This window comes from Aythya ferina (assembly GCF_964211825.1).
Source record: "Aythya ferina genome assembly, chromosome: 8".
NCBI classification, from domain to species: domain Eukaryota; kingdom Metazoa; phylum Chordata; class Aves; order Anseriformes; family Anatidae; genus Aythya; species Aythya ferina.
The window spans coordinates 12362068-12378903 of record NC_140304.1 but is presented as its reverse complement, the minus strand read 5'-3'; the positions used below and the strand labels follow the sequence as shown (position 1 = coordinate 12378903).

Genomic DNA, 16836 nt, shown 5'->3' with positions numbered 1-16836 from the left:
ACGTGCCCGATGCTCTGGCACCTCATCCCATGGCATGTCGCCCCACATCCTTTCACCCCACTCTTCCTCCTCCTCCTCCTCCTCGCCTCTGAGACCTCAGCTGTCGTCTCCCGTAGCTCAGGGGCTTAATCCGAGCCCCGGACAGGCCGAGGCACATCCAGCAGACGCAGGAAGGAGCACAAACAACCCCCTGGGGACAACATTCCCCCGCTGGCACCGAGCGATACCCGGAGGATGGAAAGACCTGGCCGTGAAAATATCACGGGAGGCCCGAGCCCCAAATCTGCCCCCTCCTTGGGGACCTCAGCCAGGGGAAGCTCGGTGTTGCCGGCACCGCGTGCTGCCCGCCGCTGGACTCTGCCCTCGGCCGCTCTCCTCCTGTTTGCTTTGGCAAGCCCAGAGCGGGAGGGCACCGACGGGGCCGGGAGGGCTCCGCCAGGACCTCATCCCAAACCCGGCTGGGGTTTCGCTAGCAGGCAGCAGGAGGAAGTGGCTCTGAGCAGCAGGGGACAGAAATCCCTGTCAGCCTCGGCACCCCGGGGAAGTTGCCTCTGCTGCTGCTTGGGGAGCGGGGCGAATTCCTTCAGCCGGCGAGCTTGGAGAGCCACCGAGGGCACCCAGCACCCCTGGGTGCTGCTCGGCACCCTGTGGGCTCCGCTTGGGCCCTGGCTGCCGCAGGAGGAGGCTCACGGTGCCACCACCGCTGTGCCAACGTCCCCATCTCCTCCTCCTCCTCCTCCTCCTCCCTTTCCTTGTGCAGCAAAGCCCTCTCGTGGAGGCCCGCAGTAGCTTGCCAGCGAGCGGCTGCCTGCTGCGCCGCCAGCCAGCACCCCGGGGCGAGCTCCTGGGAGCCCCTGCTGCCCATCCCGGTGATTTTTGGGGGGAGCTGGGGCGCTTCTTGTGCTGCTGGCAGCACGGGTGGGGAAATCAGCTGCCCGAGAAGAGGCTCTGGGGTGAAGACAAGCAATAAATGCCAGCAAAATGGGCTCCTCGCTGGGGCAGGCAGCAGGATACGTCCCTGCCTTCCTCCACAGAGATCAATGCCCACACCTGGAGCTGCCCCAGCCCCCTGTGGGGTCAGGGGGTATTTAAGCTCGGCCCAGGGCTCCTCCTCCCTCTTTTGGCTGGGCTGTGCGAGGAGAGGCTGCCCTGCTCTGCCCTGGGATGTCCGACCTGCAGCAGCACCTCCTGCCCTGCTTTGGGCTGGGATGAGGAGATCAGGCAAGCTTCAGCTTCCCAAAATGTGGGGTGCCCTGCTCCTGGGGCAGAGCCCCGAGTTGGGGACGTGTGGCTGTGTGGGCTGGGCTCTGGGGACCTCTATTTTTGGGGGAGTTGAGGTGTTTGCTGCCATAATCCCCTTGGGGTAAATCAGGCAGCGAGTTCTGTCCTCCTGTCCCGTGTTGGTGCGTCCGTGCTGCTCCTCGCCCCATCTCAGGCTCACCTGTTGTGCCTGCCTCGCTGTGCTTTGCTCTTTTTTTTCTCCTCGGGCTGGGTTTTGGGCTGGTTGGATGCACCCGTGGGGCTGCCCGTGGTGTCAGTAGGAGCACGGGGTTGTGGCCCCGAGCTCCAGGCACCTTCCCGTGCGCCGTGCTGGTTACGGTGGCCGTGGCGCTGGCTGCAGAGCGGCGTCCTCCACGCGGCTCTTGTAGCATGTAAGCGTCTGGCACAGCGAGCCAGCATCTCCGGAGGGATTATTTGCGCTTTCTTTCCAGGCCCCACTTAATGGCCACCTTGCAGCCACCGCTCCATTGTCAGCCCCCGAGCCCTGGCTCGCTTCCAGGCGGAGAAATTACGCCCTGCCTCCAGCAGCCTCCTGCCCCTCCTCGCTCTCCTGGGGTCCCCCCACCCCGATGCCGCTTCTCTTAGGGCAGCAGCAAGGGGTCCCCGCGTGCCGTGGGGCCGTGGATGCCTCCCGAAGAGCAAACCCCAGCTCTCAGGCTGCTTCCCAGGCGCTCCGTCCCCCCTCTTTTTGTCCTGAATGGGTTTAATTCCCCGCCTCGGGTCTGTGGTTAAGCAATTTCCCTGCACTTCTCGCTACGCAAAAAAATTGTTGTGCTGCTTGTGCTGAAATTGCACGGTTGCCACCTCCTCGCCCGGGGGCTGATGGCAGGCTGTGTAAATATTTAGTGGTTCTGCTCGCTCGGCACCAGCCCTTTGGTTTTCTCCAGCCTGCCTCTTCCCGTGGCACGCAGAGCCCTGCGGCGGGGTGCCTGCGGGGTCTGGGGGCTGGGAAAAATAGTTTTGGGTGAAGACTGGGTGGTTTTGGGGCTGACAGTGAGGCTGCGTGAGTGCCTGAGAGCCTTCCTCTGCTGTTTTGGGGATGGAGAGGGGGAACTGGTGTCCCCTGCCCTCTGGGGCGGGTTGGGTGGCTCTGATTCTCCAGCCTCCTGCTGCTCTCCTGCACGGGGATGTCCCACCTCCAGCAGCTCCCCAGCTTCTTATTCTTATTGCTTATTCCTCCCCAGGCATAAATCTGCCCCACAGCTGCTCCGGGCACAGCTCCCGGCCCTTTTTGGTGTAGGATCCTGCTTGCTGTGGGTCTCCCTGCCACCTTCCCCCCCCTCGCCAGCCGGCTCCGTGAGCGCAGAGCCGCGGCGTTCAGCGTTCATTTGGCTTCTCCAGCAGCACCTCCTGCTTCGATCAATAAATTACCCTCTGCCATCTCCAGAGTAATAAAACAAAAACCTCATGGGCGTAGAGTGATTTGATGGGAATTAATGACTCTCTCATCCTCTTTACTGGAGCTGCAGAGCTGCCTGTCGCTGCCGGCTCCTCGCTGCTCCTGTCCTGCCCTGCAGACCCCGGGGGAGCCGCGGCTCCGAGGGACGCGGTGTCTCGAGGAGCAGCCGGCGGCACCCAGGGCAGGGAGAGTTTCTGGGCAGTCTGGGGAGAGCTGCTGAGCCCCCCGGGCCTCCTGGAGGACTTGGTGGCACGGGGAGGATGCAGGTGGATCGCTTGCTTGCGGACCCCAAAGTGAGGTCTGTGGGGCTGCAGCAGGATCCAGGCGCGCACAGTGGGGTGGTGGCAGGCAGTGGGGCTCCTTGCTGGGGGTGCTTCAACAACAATAAGTCCTCGTTTGCTGCTGCCACAGCTCGTGATTAGGAGCCTTAGGGGAGTTGTTTGGGATGGCACACGGTGCCTTGCATGGTGAATTCCACCCCAAAAGGAGCGTTTGCATGCTGGCAGCCCTCAGGAGGGGTGAGCTGTGGGATGCTCGTGGAGCTCCTCAGCAAGGCAGCTCTGGGCCGTGCCTGCAGCCCCACTGCTTGCCCTCCGGGATGTCCAGCACCACGCTGCGTGGCCAGGCAGAAGAACCAGCAGCACCACATTTCCCCCAGGAAAAACCCCACCTCCAAAAATAAAGGGCTGCATTTTGCAATTTTCCTCCCTCCCTCTGTGCTCCCCAGCCGTAAGTGAGCAGCAGGCTGCTGGAGCAGGGACTAAATTGCTCCAAAAGGGCAATTTTAGCTACTTTGGTTTCCTGATGTTTCTTTTTTGGCACACGCAGGTATCTGGGGATCCTGCTGGAGCATCCCTCCGACGCTGGGGAGAGCTGCCCATCCCTGGCAGTGGCTGTTTTGGGATGCAGACCTCTGGCTTGCACCACAGGGGAGATGGTAACGGCCTCAAAATGACTGCTGGTAAAACAAAAGGCTCTGCTCCGCTGCCAGAGCTGGTGGAAATAGGGCAAGGCTTGGCCTCCCCTTGCCCCAGAGCAGTGGGCGTGCTGCAAGGGGCACCGTGATCCTCTCCAAGGCCTGTCCCCTCGTGCCATCTGCTCGCAGCTCTGCTCGGGGTGACTCACGGCGCCAGGTGCAGCTGCTGGAGCTCTCAAGAGGTGCTGAATCTCCTTTGTTTTCCCCCGTTTCGGTGAAGCAGCACGCAGCCCGTGCCCTTGGTGGGGGTGCTGAGCCCCGGGCAGGCTCAGCTGGATGCCCACGAGGGGGGATGCGTCCCCCCGTGCTCGGCCAGCTCAGGTGCTTCACCACGCACAAACGCTGCTCTGTTTGCAGCTCCAACGAGTCCTTGCTCTCAATTAGCCTTGTGAGGATGAGTCCCGCGGGTTAATTACCCACTGCACCTGAAAAAATAGGTGCGGGAGCAGATCTATTGTTCTAAACCCATTGTGCTCGGGCACGCGTTCAGGGCTGCTGTTTGTTTGCTGCCGCAGTGGAGATGGCAGCCCCGTGCTGAGCTCTGGGTCTCGTGCTCTGGCCGTGTGCCTCCTCTTCCCAGCCTCTCCTGGCCGTGCCAAAATTGGGTGCCAGAGGCTTTCACGCCTCTCTCAGCAGTTCCTGCTGTCCCTCACCATGCCCCAGGTGCTCCCGGGGTCCCCAGGGAGGGATTTGGGGTGCGCCCAATGTCCGTCGCTCCTTCCTCGTCTGTGCTGCATCTCCTCGTTGGTTCCTGATGAATCAGCCCCCTCCGTGGCTCACGAGGCTGCTGATTTATCCCTCACCTCCTGCCGAGGGAGTTCTGGGCCAAGGCACTCGAAAAAAAAAAAGTCAAACAAACATAAATCCCATCCCGTTTCTGGAATTCCTGCTGTAAACTACCTGCAGCTCGGAGGAACACCTCCAGCACTGAAAGCCTTCTGCTACGTGTCTGCCACAGCTTCCCTTAGGGCCTTCCAAAATCCTACTTTGGAAGATTAAATTGACTTTGGTCCCTGCAATGAGACTCTTTTGAGGTTACTTGGACGTTTTGTAAAGCTGGGGGCGATGCCAGCTCTGATGTGGAGTGAGCCACATCCTCTGGTGCCGTGGCGAGGACCTCCTCTGCCACTGAGAATCTGTTTTTTTTTTTTTGGCTGTGGCTGTCTCTGGAGCAGGGAAAAAATAGTTTTGGCTGGCACCTGAGCCCCACGAAGCCTGCAGGCTGCCTCCCGACGAGGAGCTGGGTGGGAGGCCACGTGCTTTAGGGGAGGCGGGCGGAGATTTGGGTTGCATCAATTTAGTCTTCCATGAGCTGACAAAACAGATTTCCCGTTAGGAAATTGCAGCATTTCAGCACTCGGCTGTCTCAGGCTGCAAATAAAAGGTGATTGTTCAGTATGGAGACAGAGCTGCGTTTCTGAGTGCTGCCAGAGCTGAAATCCCCAGGCTCCCAGCTTCCTTGGGGTGACCCGAGGTGTGGGATTTGGGGTGCTGTGTGCTCCCCAGGCACCGATCTGCTTGGTGCTGCTGGCTTTGCGAGCTGCCTGGGGCTTCCAGAGGGATTTTGGCTGGCGATGAGGCTGCGAGCATCCTTTGGGACCTGAGAGCAGGCGGGGGATGTGGGGCTGGGAGGCGTGGGGCAGCAGGGTAGGGTCTGCTTGGTGCCGTGCTGGGGGCTCTGCCCCTGCTAAAGCCACCAAGGGGGTTCCCCATCCGTGTGATGGAGCACCCCGAGCATCCAAATCACAAAATCAAAAATGGTTTTGGCTCCGAAGCTGTTCTGAAGGGTTTTGTTGAGTGCCCAAGGGCGTCGGCACAGCTTTTCTGCTGGAGGCTGGGGATGAGGAGCTCAAGTGCCCCCTCGGTGCTCGTTGCAGGGCAGAGGGAAAGGAAATGGATGTGCTCCTTGGGCTTTTGTTGTGGGGATAAGAGAAGCTGGGGAGGAAGTGATTCATGCCTTCAGTTCTCCCTCCAGTTCGGAGGGACGTGGAGATGAGCTGCGCTGTGATTTGGGGGCAGAAATCACGGGAATGGGGCCGAGACCCCGGGGCCGGTCTCACCAGGGTGACGGAGCGGTGACCTGAGGATGGACGGACAGACAGACGGATGGATGGATGCTCAGGTGCTGCCAGCCCCCTGCTTTTTGGTGCCTCGTTGAGCCAGGCTTTGTGAACAGTTTCCCAGCAACAGCTTCCCCAGCTCCTTGCTGCCTTCCTGAAGCTGCCCAAACGTGCGCTGCAGGGGGAGAACCAGGGGGGGAACCGGGCGGCAGAGCAGGCTGGCACCCCAGGGCTCAAAGCTGAGGCTTCTCCCTGCCTTTCCCAACGCCCAGCTTTCAGTTCTGTGTCCGATGGATGTGTTCGGCTCATTTTCTGGCTGCCAGCACACCCCCCATGGGTTTTGGGGTTTGTGAGACCTGCGGTGGGAGCCCCAGGGGATGCGCAGGAGCTCCACGAGGTCCTGTCCTGGCCACAGCTTCATGCCCCAGCCATGCCTGCGTTTCCCCTGCTCTCCTAAAACCCTAATTTCTCACCTAGGCTAGGACCACAGAGGCCTCTCAGCTGTGCACGATGCTCCCTATCTGTACCTTATCAGGATTTCCACCTCCCAGTCCCTCACCTCTGTCCACGGGAGCCTGGGAGGCCATGGGCTGTCCCCATAGCAGCTCCCAGCAACCAGGGGGCACATCTGGGACCTGTCAGCGAAGGCACCGGTCACTCTGGTAGGAAAAGCACCACGTTTCTGTGTGCTGTTACAGCTGCAGGGCGATGCTTCTGCTCTGGATTTGCCTGCATGGTCTGGTTACGAAGTTCCTCAAAGCCCCCTTGCTCTGAGGGTTAACCTGGGCGCACGGGGGCTAGAGCCATGCATGGGAAGCAGCCACCAGGGCTCTGCCCGTCCCTCCAGTAGAGTAATGGGGGAGAAAAAAATACCATTTTGGTGTAGGGGAGAGGCTGCTCGGTGCCTGGAATTGAGGCGAGCTGCCTCAGGAGGAGAGGGATGCCAAAAAAGCTGCTCAGCGCCGCGTCTCCCCGCTGCTCACACGCGTCTCCGGGTGCTCCCCTGCGGCGAGACGCCCTCCCCGCCTGCTGGCAGGAGGCTCCTGTTTGGATCCGTTTCGGTGTTATTTTGCTAATATTGCTGTTTGTTGCCTCTTGGAGCCGTGCCTCAAAGCCTGAGCAGCCTCGGGGGCTGCCAGCCCCGACGCCTGGCGGGGTGCCGTGGTGCTCCCTGCAGGACCAGCACCCATGGGTGCGTCGCTCACCCAGTCCCGGCTCTGCTGGGGGGGGGACTCGAGCTTTGCTGGTGTTTTGGGTGAAGCTGGGGCTGCTTAAGGACCTGGGCACGGTGGGTTTGTGGCTGCTGCTGCCCCGTGGGGAGCTCCAGGGCAATCCCTGGGGCACAGGATGGGTGAAATCCAGCCCATTTTTGGGTGTCGGGGTGGGAGGGAGGGATGCTGCGTGGGAACGGCTCCCAGCAAAGCAGGGGATGCTTGGCTGGGAGAGGTTTGGGGCGTTGGGTGGAGGTACTCAGGGTGTTGTGAGGCTCTGGGGCTTTGTGAGGATGAGACTGGGGTCAGGAACAGACTGAGCCCAGCTGCTGCCTCTGCCCATGGTTAGGAGAAATGGGGGAAACCAGGGCAGGTTGTGCAGGACGCTGTGTCCTCCCCCCTGCTCTGCTCCTGCAAAGAGCTCCTCTCGTGATGGGCTGGCTGCTGCCCAAAAGACCCCCCAAAAGGCTCCAAAAGACCCCCAAAAAGGACCCAAAAGACTGTGCTCATCCTCTGCTGGCCTGCAAGCCTAGCTCAGAGGCAGAAACGTGAAATGTTGGCTTGGTTGTTGAGATAAAGCTGGGTTTAATTCACTGCAGGTTTAGGCATCCTTTGACCTGAGTAGGGCTAACATCAATAGACCTGGAGGAGGGTAGGAAGTTACCGGATCCGTGTGGCGCTCCTGTGAGCGGAGGAGCATCACAGGGTGGGTTTGGGGAGGCATCTCAGACTGCCTCGAGTTAATATTTTGGGTAAGGAGACAGCAGCAGTGTTAGCAGCATGGGATGAAGGGGGCAGGAGGTGGAGGTGCTGGGGCAGTGTTTGGGGTGGTTTTGGGGGAGCCAGCGGGCGCAGGGCTGTTGCGAGGAGCTAATTTCCTCTCCATCCACCTGATCCTCGGGCGAACGATTGAAATGCAGCCCCAGGCTTCGCAGTGAACAGCGAGCAGTTGGTTTCGTGTGGCTCCCTTTCAAAAATCCCAAACTGGGAAAGGAGGAAAACAAACAATCAGATCCGAAGGAACTGGGTTTTTGGCACCGGCTCCCTCCGTGTTGACTGGGCTGTGAGACAGACCCTGAGAAACGGCTCAGATTTGAGTCAAGCAGCTCAGACGCAAGCGGGGGGGGGAGAAAACACCAGTGGGTAAACGTCTGTGCGCCTAGCTCTGGGGCTGCGTGCAGGTGGAGGGGGGCAAGGCGAGGGTACGGGGCTCTGCGTGGTTTCCAGGTGGCAGATGCGCTTAAAACACATGAGGGGTAATCACACCTTGGGCACCAGAGAGGGATGAGCAGCAGGAAAAGGCACGCAGGGGGGAGCTCAGCCATGGAGAGCAGTGCTGGTGCTGGTCCTGGGCACGGCGTGGTGCTGGCCCCAGGTGGCACCGGGCAGGGCTCGTCCCGTCACCAACCCCAGCGACAAAAACTGGCCAGAGCATCCCGGAGGTGTTTGATATCACTGTCTGCAATATCCAAAGGATAATTTTGTATATTTATACATAGGTTTATACATATATATTTATAGAAGACAATTTTAGTGTTCAATGATCATCTCCTTTGGGGTGCAGCTTGCTTATGGCTCGGCTGGGCGGCAGCGTGGTCCCCAAGGGACAGGGCTGGGCCCTGAGCTGCCTCCAGCTGCGCAGCATCGCTCACCCTGGAGGTGCACAGTGCTGCCCGGGCTGGAAATAGCTCTGCTTTCCCTCCTGAAAACAGTCTCAGAAGTTTCTGTTGCTGGAGAGCTTTCTGGGTGAGGATTGTCTGGATTTGGAGAACATGAGCTTGTATTTTGGGGTTTGCAGACCTTTGGAAACAGACCTTAATGAGGGCACCAGCATTTGGCTGGTGCCCCAGGGCGCATCAATCCTTAGCTGCTGCTTTCTCTTTTTTCTTTTTTTTTCGTTTTCCTCGGCATCCTGTGTTTTTTGGGGCAGGCTCTGCAGCTCTCAGCGCTGCCACGAGGGCTGGAGCACGCTTTGCTCTCATCCCTTCCCTGTAGCAGAATGGGAGCTGCTTTAGCCAGACCATAGCTCATCAGGGCTTGTCTGCCTGCTATCAAAGCCCAGCGGCTCCCCAGCCATCTATCCCAAAGCTTAAGCAATCTTGCTGCTAAGTATCTTTTTTTTTTTTTTTTTTTTTTTTTTTTTTTTCCCCTCCAAGTGTCTAATTTACAATTTACAGCCCATTACTTCTTGTCCTGTTCCCAGTGGGGATGGAGCACAATTTATTCCCGCACCCTTTGTAGCAACCTTTTGCATAATTGAAGACTGCATCACGTCTCTTCTGCCTTCTGATTTCCAGACCAGACAAATCCAGCTCTTGGGGGCATTTTTTTTTTTCAACAGGTTGTTTTGCTGCCCTCTGTGTGCTCTTTGCTGCCCTCCGAACTCTCTCCAATTAGTCCACATCTGAGGAGTCTGTGGCTGCGCACGCAGGGAGGAGGCGAGGAAAAGCTGCCTGGGCTTCGGTGCTGGTGCAGAAAGAAGGCAGGATTCAAAAGCTGGAGGTCCTTGAGGTTACCCCAGAGTGCTGCTCTAGGGGGCTCGGGGTCAGCAAGTGAGCAGCGAGGATGCGCAAAGCCTGGGCAGTGCCTGCAGAGCGAAGCGTTGCTGGGTTTGGGCAACGGGTTTGGGTGTCTCGATGGCTGCTCCCACAAGCTTAGGGTCAGGCAAAGTCAGATACTAATAATAAAACCTCTCATTTTTGTTTCGCTGGGCTGCCGTGCTTTGCAGCTCTGCATTATGATGATGATTATTATTATTATTTTTGGCACAGCGCTTCCAGCCAGCGCCTTGGGCTGGTGGCCCCGGGCACGCTGCGGCCAAGGGATGCTCCTGTGAGGAAGCAGGCGTGGGGCCAGCCACGTGTGGGTGGGTGCTGCTGCTCCTGGCTCCCCGGGGCCGCCAGCAGCTCCGCATCCTGCCCGCCCCTCTCCGTGCTTCGCTCCCGTCTCGCCGGAGCCGTGCGGGGCGGTGGGAGGAGACGCTCGGCTTCGTCTCTGCGCGGCTCGGGATTGCGTTTGCTTTCGGGATGCCGCTCTGGTTTTGTGCCTAATCATCCGCGGGGCTGGCGGCACCACGCACCTACTGAGTCCTCGGGGTGAGCCTCGCTGCTCCTGCCCGGCTGGCGGTGGCACCCAGGGGGGCAAAGCGGGGCTGGGTTGAGCGGGGAGAGGGCGATGCGCGCCCGACGGTGAACCCCGCGAGCTCGATTACCCCCAGCTCCACCGTGAGCAGGTAACCATGGAGACACCCGAATCCGAGGCATCGCCAGGCCCCGAGTCGCAGCACATCCGTGTGTGAAAATGCAGACCCCAGGCCTGTGGCGGGGAGAGCTGGCTCCGTGCTCGGGGTGGCCGCAGCACCGGGGCTGCCCGAGCCGTGGGGCAGGATTTTGGGGGAGTGGCGGGTGCAGGGCTGTGCCCAAACCGTGCCACTGTGGGGCCAGAGGGAGGCAGTGCTACGAGGTGCAGCTGCATCCATCCCTGTGCAATCCCATACTAATAAAATGGGAGAAGCTGGTGGGGCTGCTGATGTGCACGAGTTATCGGGGGCAGAAGCCCAAGTGGTGTCTTTTCCTCCTGGACGTGCCAGCATGGCCTTGCTTGGGCTGGATTTGGGATATCGGTGCCACAGGCAGTGGGTTGAAGGATTTTTGTGCATCAGGGATGGGTAGCCATGCACATCCTCCCCAAGGTGCTGGTGGAGGAAGCGTGCCGGGGCGCGAGCGCTCTTGGTGAGCGTGTGAATGAACCCAAGCACTGGAGGAGACGCGCTTGAAGTGAAGCTCTCATCTCTGGGATTTTCTCCCCTTAGCTCCATTCACATTTCCAGATGAAGGCTTTAAAGAGACAGCACCCGGGCTGGGTGGCACAAGCGTGCAGCCCTGCAGGGGGGTGCTGGGTGCGTGGCCCCACGGGTGCTGCAGAGCCATGCAACGCCCTGGCGAAGCAGGACAAACATGACCCGTCCCCAAATCTCCAGTACCCCCAGCCTGCGGTGTCACCCTGCCCTGCCAGGGGTGACACCTGTGGCCGTGGTGGCACCTTGTGCCCTGCATGGCGAGGTGCTGGGGCAGGGCTGAGCACCACGCAGCACCATGTCCTGGCTCCCTAGGAGGTTGGGGACAGCTTGGGGACAGAGCTGTGCGCAGCGAGGCTGGACACGGGGACACCGCGGGGTCCCCACCTTGTCCCGGGCTGGATCTGGCCAAAGGAGCCCAGGAGCAGCCGGGGTGGGGGCAGCTGGGGGTGGGCACCGGGGGCGGGTGTGCACACGGGGGGGGGGTGTGTGTGCAGGGGGTGTGCCCGGACACTTCTCGCCGTGTTTTGGCGGAGCTCGGCTCCTTCCCTCCTTTGTTATCCCCCGTCTGCCCCCTCCGGTGTGTGTGTGTGTGCGTGCGCGAGTTCTTTCTCCGATTGTCAGAGATTTCTTTTCCACTGTGTGGGCAGGAGACAGATTTTAACTGTCTCTATTTTCTTTCTATTTTTTTTTTTTTTTTTTAATAATTTCTCCTTCTCTCCCCCTTCCCCCTTCCCTCTCGCCTTCCTCCCTTCCCCGCTCCTCTCCCTCCTCCCTCCCCTCCCCGCGGCTCCCCCCCTGCCATCTCCGCGATGCCTCCGGAATAGCTCGGGCAGCCGGAGCCATGCCTCCCGCCCCAGGTAAGCCCCCCCCCGGGCCCCCCTCACCCCTCTCCGTGTCCCCGGGGATGTCGCCGAGCCCAGCTGCTACCTGTTGGGGACCCGCCGGGGACAGCCGCCGGCTGCTCGCTGCCCACCCGGCAGCCGCCTTCCTCCTCCTCCTCCTCCTCCCGGTGGACATTTCCTCGCCTCCCATCTCCCGAGGCTTTTGTCTCGCCCTGGCAGCCGAGGATGCTCGGATCTCGGTGTTTTATTTATTTATTTTTTTTCTTTCCACGCCGCAGGGGGGAAGGAGAGAGCCGGGGGCGAGGCGCGGTGGCACCCATGGGTGCGCCCGGCCCGGCCCCGCCGCGCGCGGGGTGCGCCTGGGGAGGTGCGCGGGGGGATGGGGGGGGCACCCAAGTTTTCGGAGCCGTCCCCCGTTTTGTGGATTTCCGAGGGATTCTCTGGCTGGCCAAGCGCTGGAGAGGAGCCCCGCTCCGACAAAGTTTTTATTAAGGTAGCCTGCGAGCGCGGGGGGGCCGCTGGGTGTGCTTAAGGTGGCTCGTGGGGGGCCCTGCTCCTGTCCCCCCCCCCGCTTCAGCTGCTTCTTGGCAAACGGGGGACCCCCTGGACCCCCACCCGTGGGTCTGCACCGGGGGGCTGAGCTGGGGCAGGGGGGCCAGGCCCGTTCACTGAGCCCCCCCCAGCACTGCACAGGGTGGCAGGGGGCTGGCTGCGTGTTCAGCTCATCCAGCCCTGAGGCCTCCTGTACCCCCCCAGGGCTCTCCAAATCTCATGTCCCCCCCCCGTGGTTCCACTGAGGGTCCCGGCCCTGCTACAAGTTTATTTTCACCCCCCCCAGGAGGTGCTGATGGCAGCGAGGAGCCCCCCAAACCAGGGTGCTGCGTTGCCACGCTCCTGCAGCTCTCGCGGCGCAGAGCGCATGGCTTGGTGCTCGTGGCTCCCTCTGCTTGGGTGGGGGGGCTGGGGGTGACCCCCTGCTGCCATCCCCAGCAGACACGTCTCGTTTCAAGCCCCGGACCCCCCTGCTTGCGTCCCCTGGGGTGGGTGAGCTCATCCTGCTCTGGGTGCCGACGTGAGGCCGCGCTGCGGATGGGGAGGTCTCAGCGGCTCGGCTCAGGATGCTGTGGGATGCGGTGACGCTCTCGCCTGGTCCGGATCCACCGCCGGGGCTGCTTGGCAGACGAGGCGCGGCGCTGCGGAAGGCGCTGTCGGCGCGGTGAGACACGAGCCTGCAGCCTTGGCTGCTGGTGGCATCATTGGCAGGACCCGGGCGTCGCTGTCACCCGCTGAGCAGTCGGGGACCGAGCATCGTCCAAATGGGGATGCGTTTTGGAGGGGTTCCCTTCCGTTCCTCCTCCCCAAGGTGCCTGCGTGGTGCTGCTGGCATGCAGTAGGGTGCCGGGGGCCAAGATTTGGGTCCCTCGAGGTGTCTTTTTGTGTCCCTGCTCCGTGGCTCTCCAGGTGGCACGGGGCAGGTCTTGGTGCTGGTGTGGCAGAGGGCTGGGAATCCTTGGCTGAGTTTGGCAGGTGGAGAGATGGTGGTGGCTGCAGGCTGTCCCGTGGCTCTGGGCTCTGCCTGTCTGACTTTTTCCTTGCTCCTCGGAGGTCCCGGAGAACCCGGAAAGTTTGTTCAGAGCAGCTTGGGACGCGTTCATCCTGGGGGTCTCCTCTGCGCCGTGGCACAGGGCGGCACAAACCCCTCCCCGTCGCGCCCTGGCACCTATTTCAGGCGCCGTGCAGACGTCTCCACCGCCCCTGCTGCTGGGGACGCCGTGCTCTGAGCTCGTGGGGGGAGCTCCCGGCCAGCGCTGCCCCTGACCCCCGCCGGCAGGACCCTCCCTGGGCTCCCTGCGCCCCCTCCCCTGGCGCGGCTGAGTCAATGCGCCCACCCACTGCACCCAGGACTGAGTCACCGGCTTTTCATGCACTGGTGTGAATCACTCACACACAGCCACACTGATGGCTTCGGTGACAGCTGAAGAGAGAAAACAATCCCTCTCCTCTCCCCCTGGCACCACTACTGTTGGCATCGGGCTCCTTGCCCACGGTGACCCCGGGGGACTTCTGTGAGTGGTGCCCTGGTGGCAGCGGCTGGGCTTCTGCTGGTTTCCTGCGTGCCGTGGTCAGGCTGGGGATGCTGGTGGCCCGAGGGGGATGGCAGGACACTGGGGTGATGTTTTAGTGCTCGAGGATTCTCCTCTTGTTCGGCTGGAGTAGGCCTGGATGTGTGCTGTGAGACCGGGGCACGTTTTGGGGCAGCTTTGCAGGGCTGCTCCGCTCTGACTGTGAAACCTCCGTGGAGATCTGGAGCCGCATCCCGGTGCTCTTCCCTCTCCCCATCCCACCGGGGTGCAGCGGGGCCAGCGGAGCAAGAGAAGCAAGAGCTGTCAGGAGGAAAAAAGGAGAAGAAAAAGAAAAAAAAGGCAAGCCATGCCCCCGGGGTTCGGCTGCTCCTCTCCGCGGTGCGGCTGGTGGCAGATGGCTGCAGCCCGGCTGGTGGCTGGGATGCTCTTTGCTGCCCTGCCAAGGGCTGGGGCCGTGTCTCTGCTGTGCCCCCCCGGCACCGGAGGCGGCTGTGCAAACACGAGGAGGGTGCTTTTTAATGAACCTCCCCGCATGGGCTTCCCGGTGCCGCTTCCCGCATCCCTCCCGTGCTGCTTTTCTTCTCGGCGCCTGTTGCTCCTGCAAAACCCCTTCCTGCCCCTCGCTGCCACTGCCGGCCCCCCGCTGCCGTGTTCCCTCCTTCCTTCCTGCTCCCCGCGGCTGCAAGGAAGCGCTGGAGTGTCTGGGGGATGTCAAAACAGGCCATTAGTCACGGCTGCGGGGCCTCGTGCCTGGGGAGAGGCTGACGAGTGCTCTGTCAGGCTGGGAAACCGGCCCGGCGGTCGGGGGGATGAGGTTTGGGGTGTTTTGGAGGGGTTCTCCCTCTCTGCTGTGGCTGGCATCGGCCTGGCCCTGCTTGGATGGGCTGGGTCAGAGGTCCCCGGCATGAACTGTGCTGTGTTTCCCTTCCAAAATAAGCCGTGGCACCTGCGGGGTGAGGGGCTGCCTTGCTGGGGAGCGATCCCAAAAAACGACACGGCAAGGCCGAGGGGACCCTCTTGCAGCCCTGTCTGGCTCCGGTGTTAGCTGTCGGCTCAGAAGGGATGCTCCCCTCCTCGCCAGCACGGAGAGCTGCTGTCAGCATGCCCGTACACTGCCGTGGAGACCCCCCCTTGCAGGTGAAATCAACGCCTGGATTTGCCCGATCGGGGCAGCCCCGCGGCTGTGAGCTCCGTCTCCCGCAACCCTCGGAGGGCTGGTGTCTATAAATAAACCCCAAACCAGCCCGGAGGCGTGGGCAGGGCTGGGCAGCGCCGAGCAGCAGCAGCAGCAGCATCCCCCTGCCAGCAGCTCGTAGGGGCCGCCGACAACATTATTTTTGTGAAGCTCTCCGCTTCGGCCAGACGTCTGCGTCTCGGCGCGGGCACGGCTCCAGAGAGAAACCCCAGCTCCATTTTGCGCTGGGGGCACGGAGCCAAGCCCCGAAGCGAGCCTCTCCCCTTCGAGCCACGCGGCATCTGCTCCGTGCCACCGCCGCCGAGGCTTTTTTCGAGCGGGGTTGGGAGAGGAGCCCCGCTTGGAGCTAATTAATCCGCGTCTCCGGAGGGAACGCGCACCTCGTCCGCGTGCGTCCCCGATGAGCCCCGCGGGCAGGCCGGGGGGGCCGCTTCCAACTTGGCCGGGCGGTGAGTTTTTAATTGCGGTCGCGTGCGCGGAGGAAATCGGGCTGTAACTAATGGGAGTCGCTCAAGCCGGCGGCTAATTACCGTCATTAACTGAGCAACAGTTTGGGTGACTCTTCCCTTGCTCCGCGCTCTGCCGGTCATCCCGGCCCCCGTGCATCGCGCCCTGCCGGGGGGCTTGGGGAGGGGGCACCTGGTGCCAGCGGGGTTTACACAGCCACTGTTGCTCCTCCACCTCCTCTAAGTGCCATTTTTGGGGCTGTAGGTATGATATTTGGGGCTATAAGCCCCGTTTTTGGGGCTGGGGCATGGGGAAATGGTGGGAATCGGGACCAGCCACTGAGGTTTTCCTCTCACCCGGTTCAACGCAGGAATTTTTCGTCTCGCCAGGTTCCCCCCCCACTACATTTCTGCCACATCAGAGGAATGCTTCTGCTGGTTGATCAGCGCCTTACTAAGCAACCTTAAAAAAAATAAATAATATAAAAAAAAAAATCTGTTTACAAAACACATCTCCGCTGATGCTAAGCGAGTCTGGTTCTGTGGGCTGCCGCTCGCCGGCTCTGCTCGAAATGTGTCACTTGCACCGCCGGCTATTTTTAGAGCCCAGGTTTGCAAGACGCAGACGCTGGGCAGGTTTTCCCAGGGTGCCAGGTCCCTGGGGGCCGGGGCTGGCGTCTCACCGTGCGCTGCTACGTGGCGGCCGCCAGCATCCTCTGCTGAGCCCCCACTCGCCTGGCTTTCCCCCTCCGTGCGTGGATTTACAGATCCCTTTGTGCCTCTCGCCCTTCCCCTTCTCCTTGCTGGATGTTCAGCTGTTGCATCCTAGACCCGAGCAATGCGGTGGGGACCAGGGATGCTCTCCGAGTGCCTGGGCACCGAGCTGAGCGAGGAGAGGGGGAAATATTCCCCTGGGGGTGCAGCTCTGTGGTGCACGGAGCCCACAGGCATCCGACGTGCCGCCACGGCGAGGCTTGGTGGCACAGCACGGCGAGTTCCCCAGCCCCAAAGCAACTGGTTTGGTTGATACCGAAATGTTTCTATGGAGCAACGCTGGTCTGCACCAGGCAAATTCAAGAGGAAGAGGGAGGAGAGGGCAGAAGCTTGGAGAGCACTGAGATTTTGTGCTGCCTGCTGGAGCAGGGAGGCAAACGCTTCCAGGATTTGGGGCTTGGAAGCTGCTTTTTCAAACCCGGTGGTGCGTGTCTTTTTTTTTTTTCTTTTTTTTTTTTTTTTCTTCTGGTGGATGTGACATAAAAAGCAAAACCGAAACGAAGTGTGTCTGCTGGGTTGGAGCAGACACTTTCCACCTGCTCCAAATGCCTTCTTTCCTTCTCTTGGAGTTTTTTTTTTTTCTTTTCCCCAGCGACTTCTGGCGCTGGTGCTTTTCTCTCCGCTCAGCAGGGCTCCTCTGCCCCGTGCCTGGCTCTGCTCCTCGCAGCCCCGGCAGGCAACACGTGCGTGCTTATTAACGGCCTGGCCGGGTGGATTTTCTCCCTCTGCTGTGGGATTTTTGCCCTTACCCTGATGGCAACGTGCAAAC

The 16836-nt window shown here is 61.1% G+C and overlaps 1 protein-coding gene and 1 long non-coding RNA gene across 13 annotated transcripts in view; both read left to right on the top strand.

The window, feature by feature from the left end:
• Window positions 1-1116: 1116 nt before the first annotated feature.
• Window positions 1117-9668, top strand: LOC311441029. The gene is made up of 2 exons (XR_014695748.1): window positions 1117-1221; window positions 9269-9668. It is a non-coding gene; the product is annotated as an uncharacterized lncRNA (long non-coding RNA).
• A 5299-nt stretch (window positions 9669-14967) lies between these two features.
• The window catches only part of CACNA1E (calcium voltage-gated channel subunit alpha1 E), an 88221-nt gene continuing 86352 nt past the window's right edge, over window positions 14968-16836 (top strand). For 9 of the 12 annotated variants that reach the window (XM_084527221.1, XM_084527228.1, XM_084527226.1 and 6 more), the window contains exon 1: window positions 14969-15296. The gene's annotated coding sequence lies outside the window, so the exon portion shown is untranslated. Of the gene's footprint in view, window positions 15297-16836 lie in introns of all 12 variants that reach the window. The other 3 variants (XM_084527223.1, XM_084527222.1, XM_084527224.1) reach the window with 2 other exon arrangements.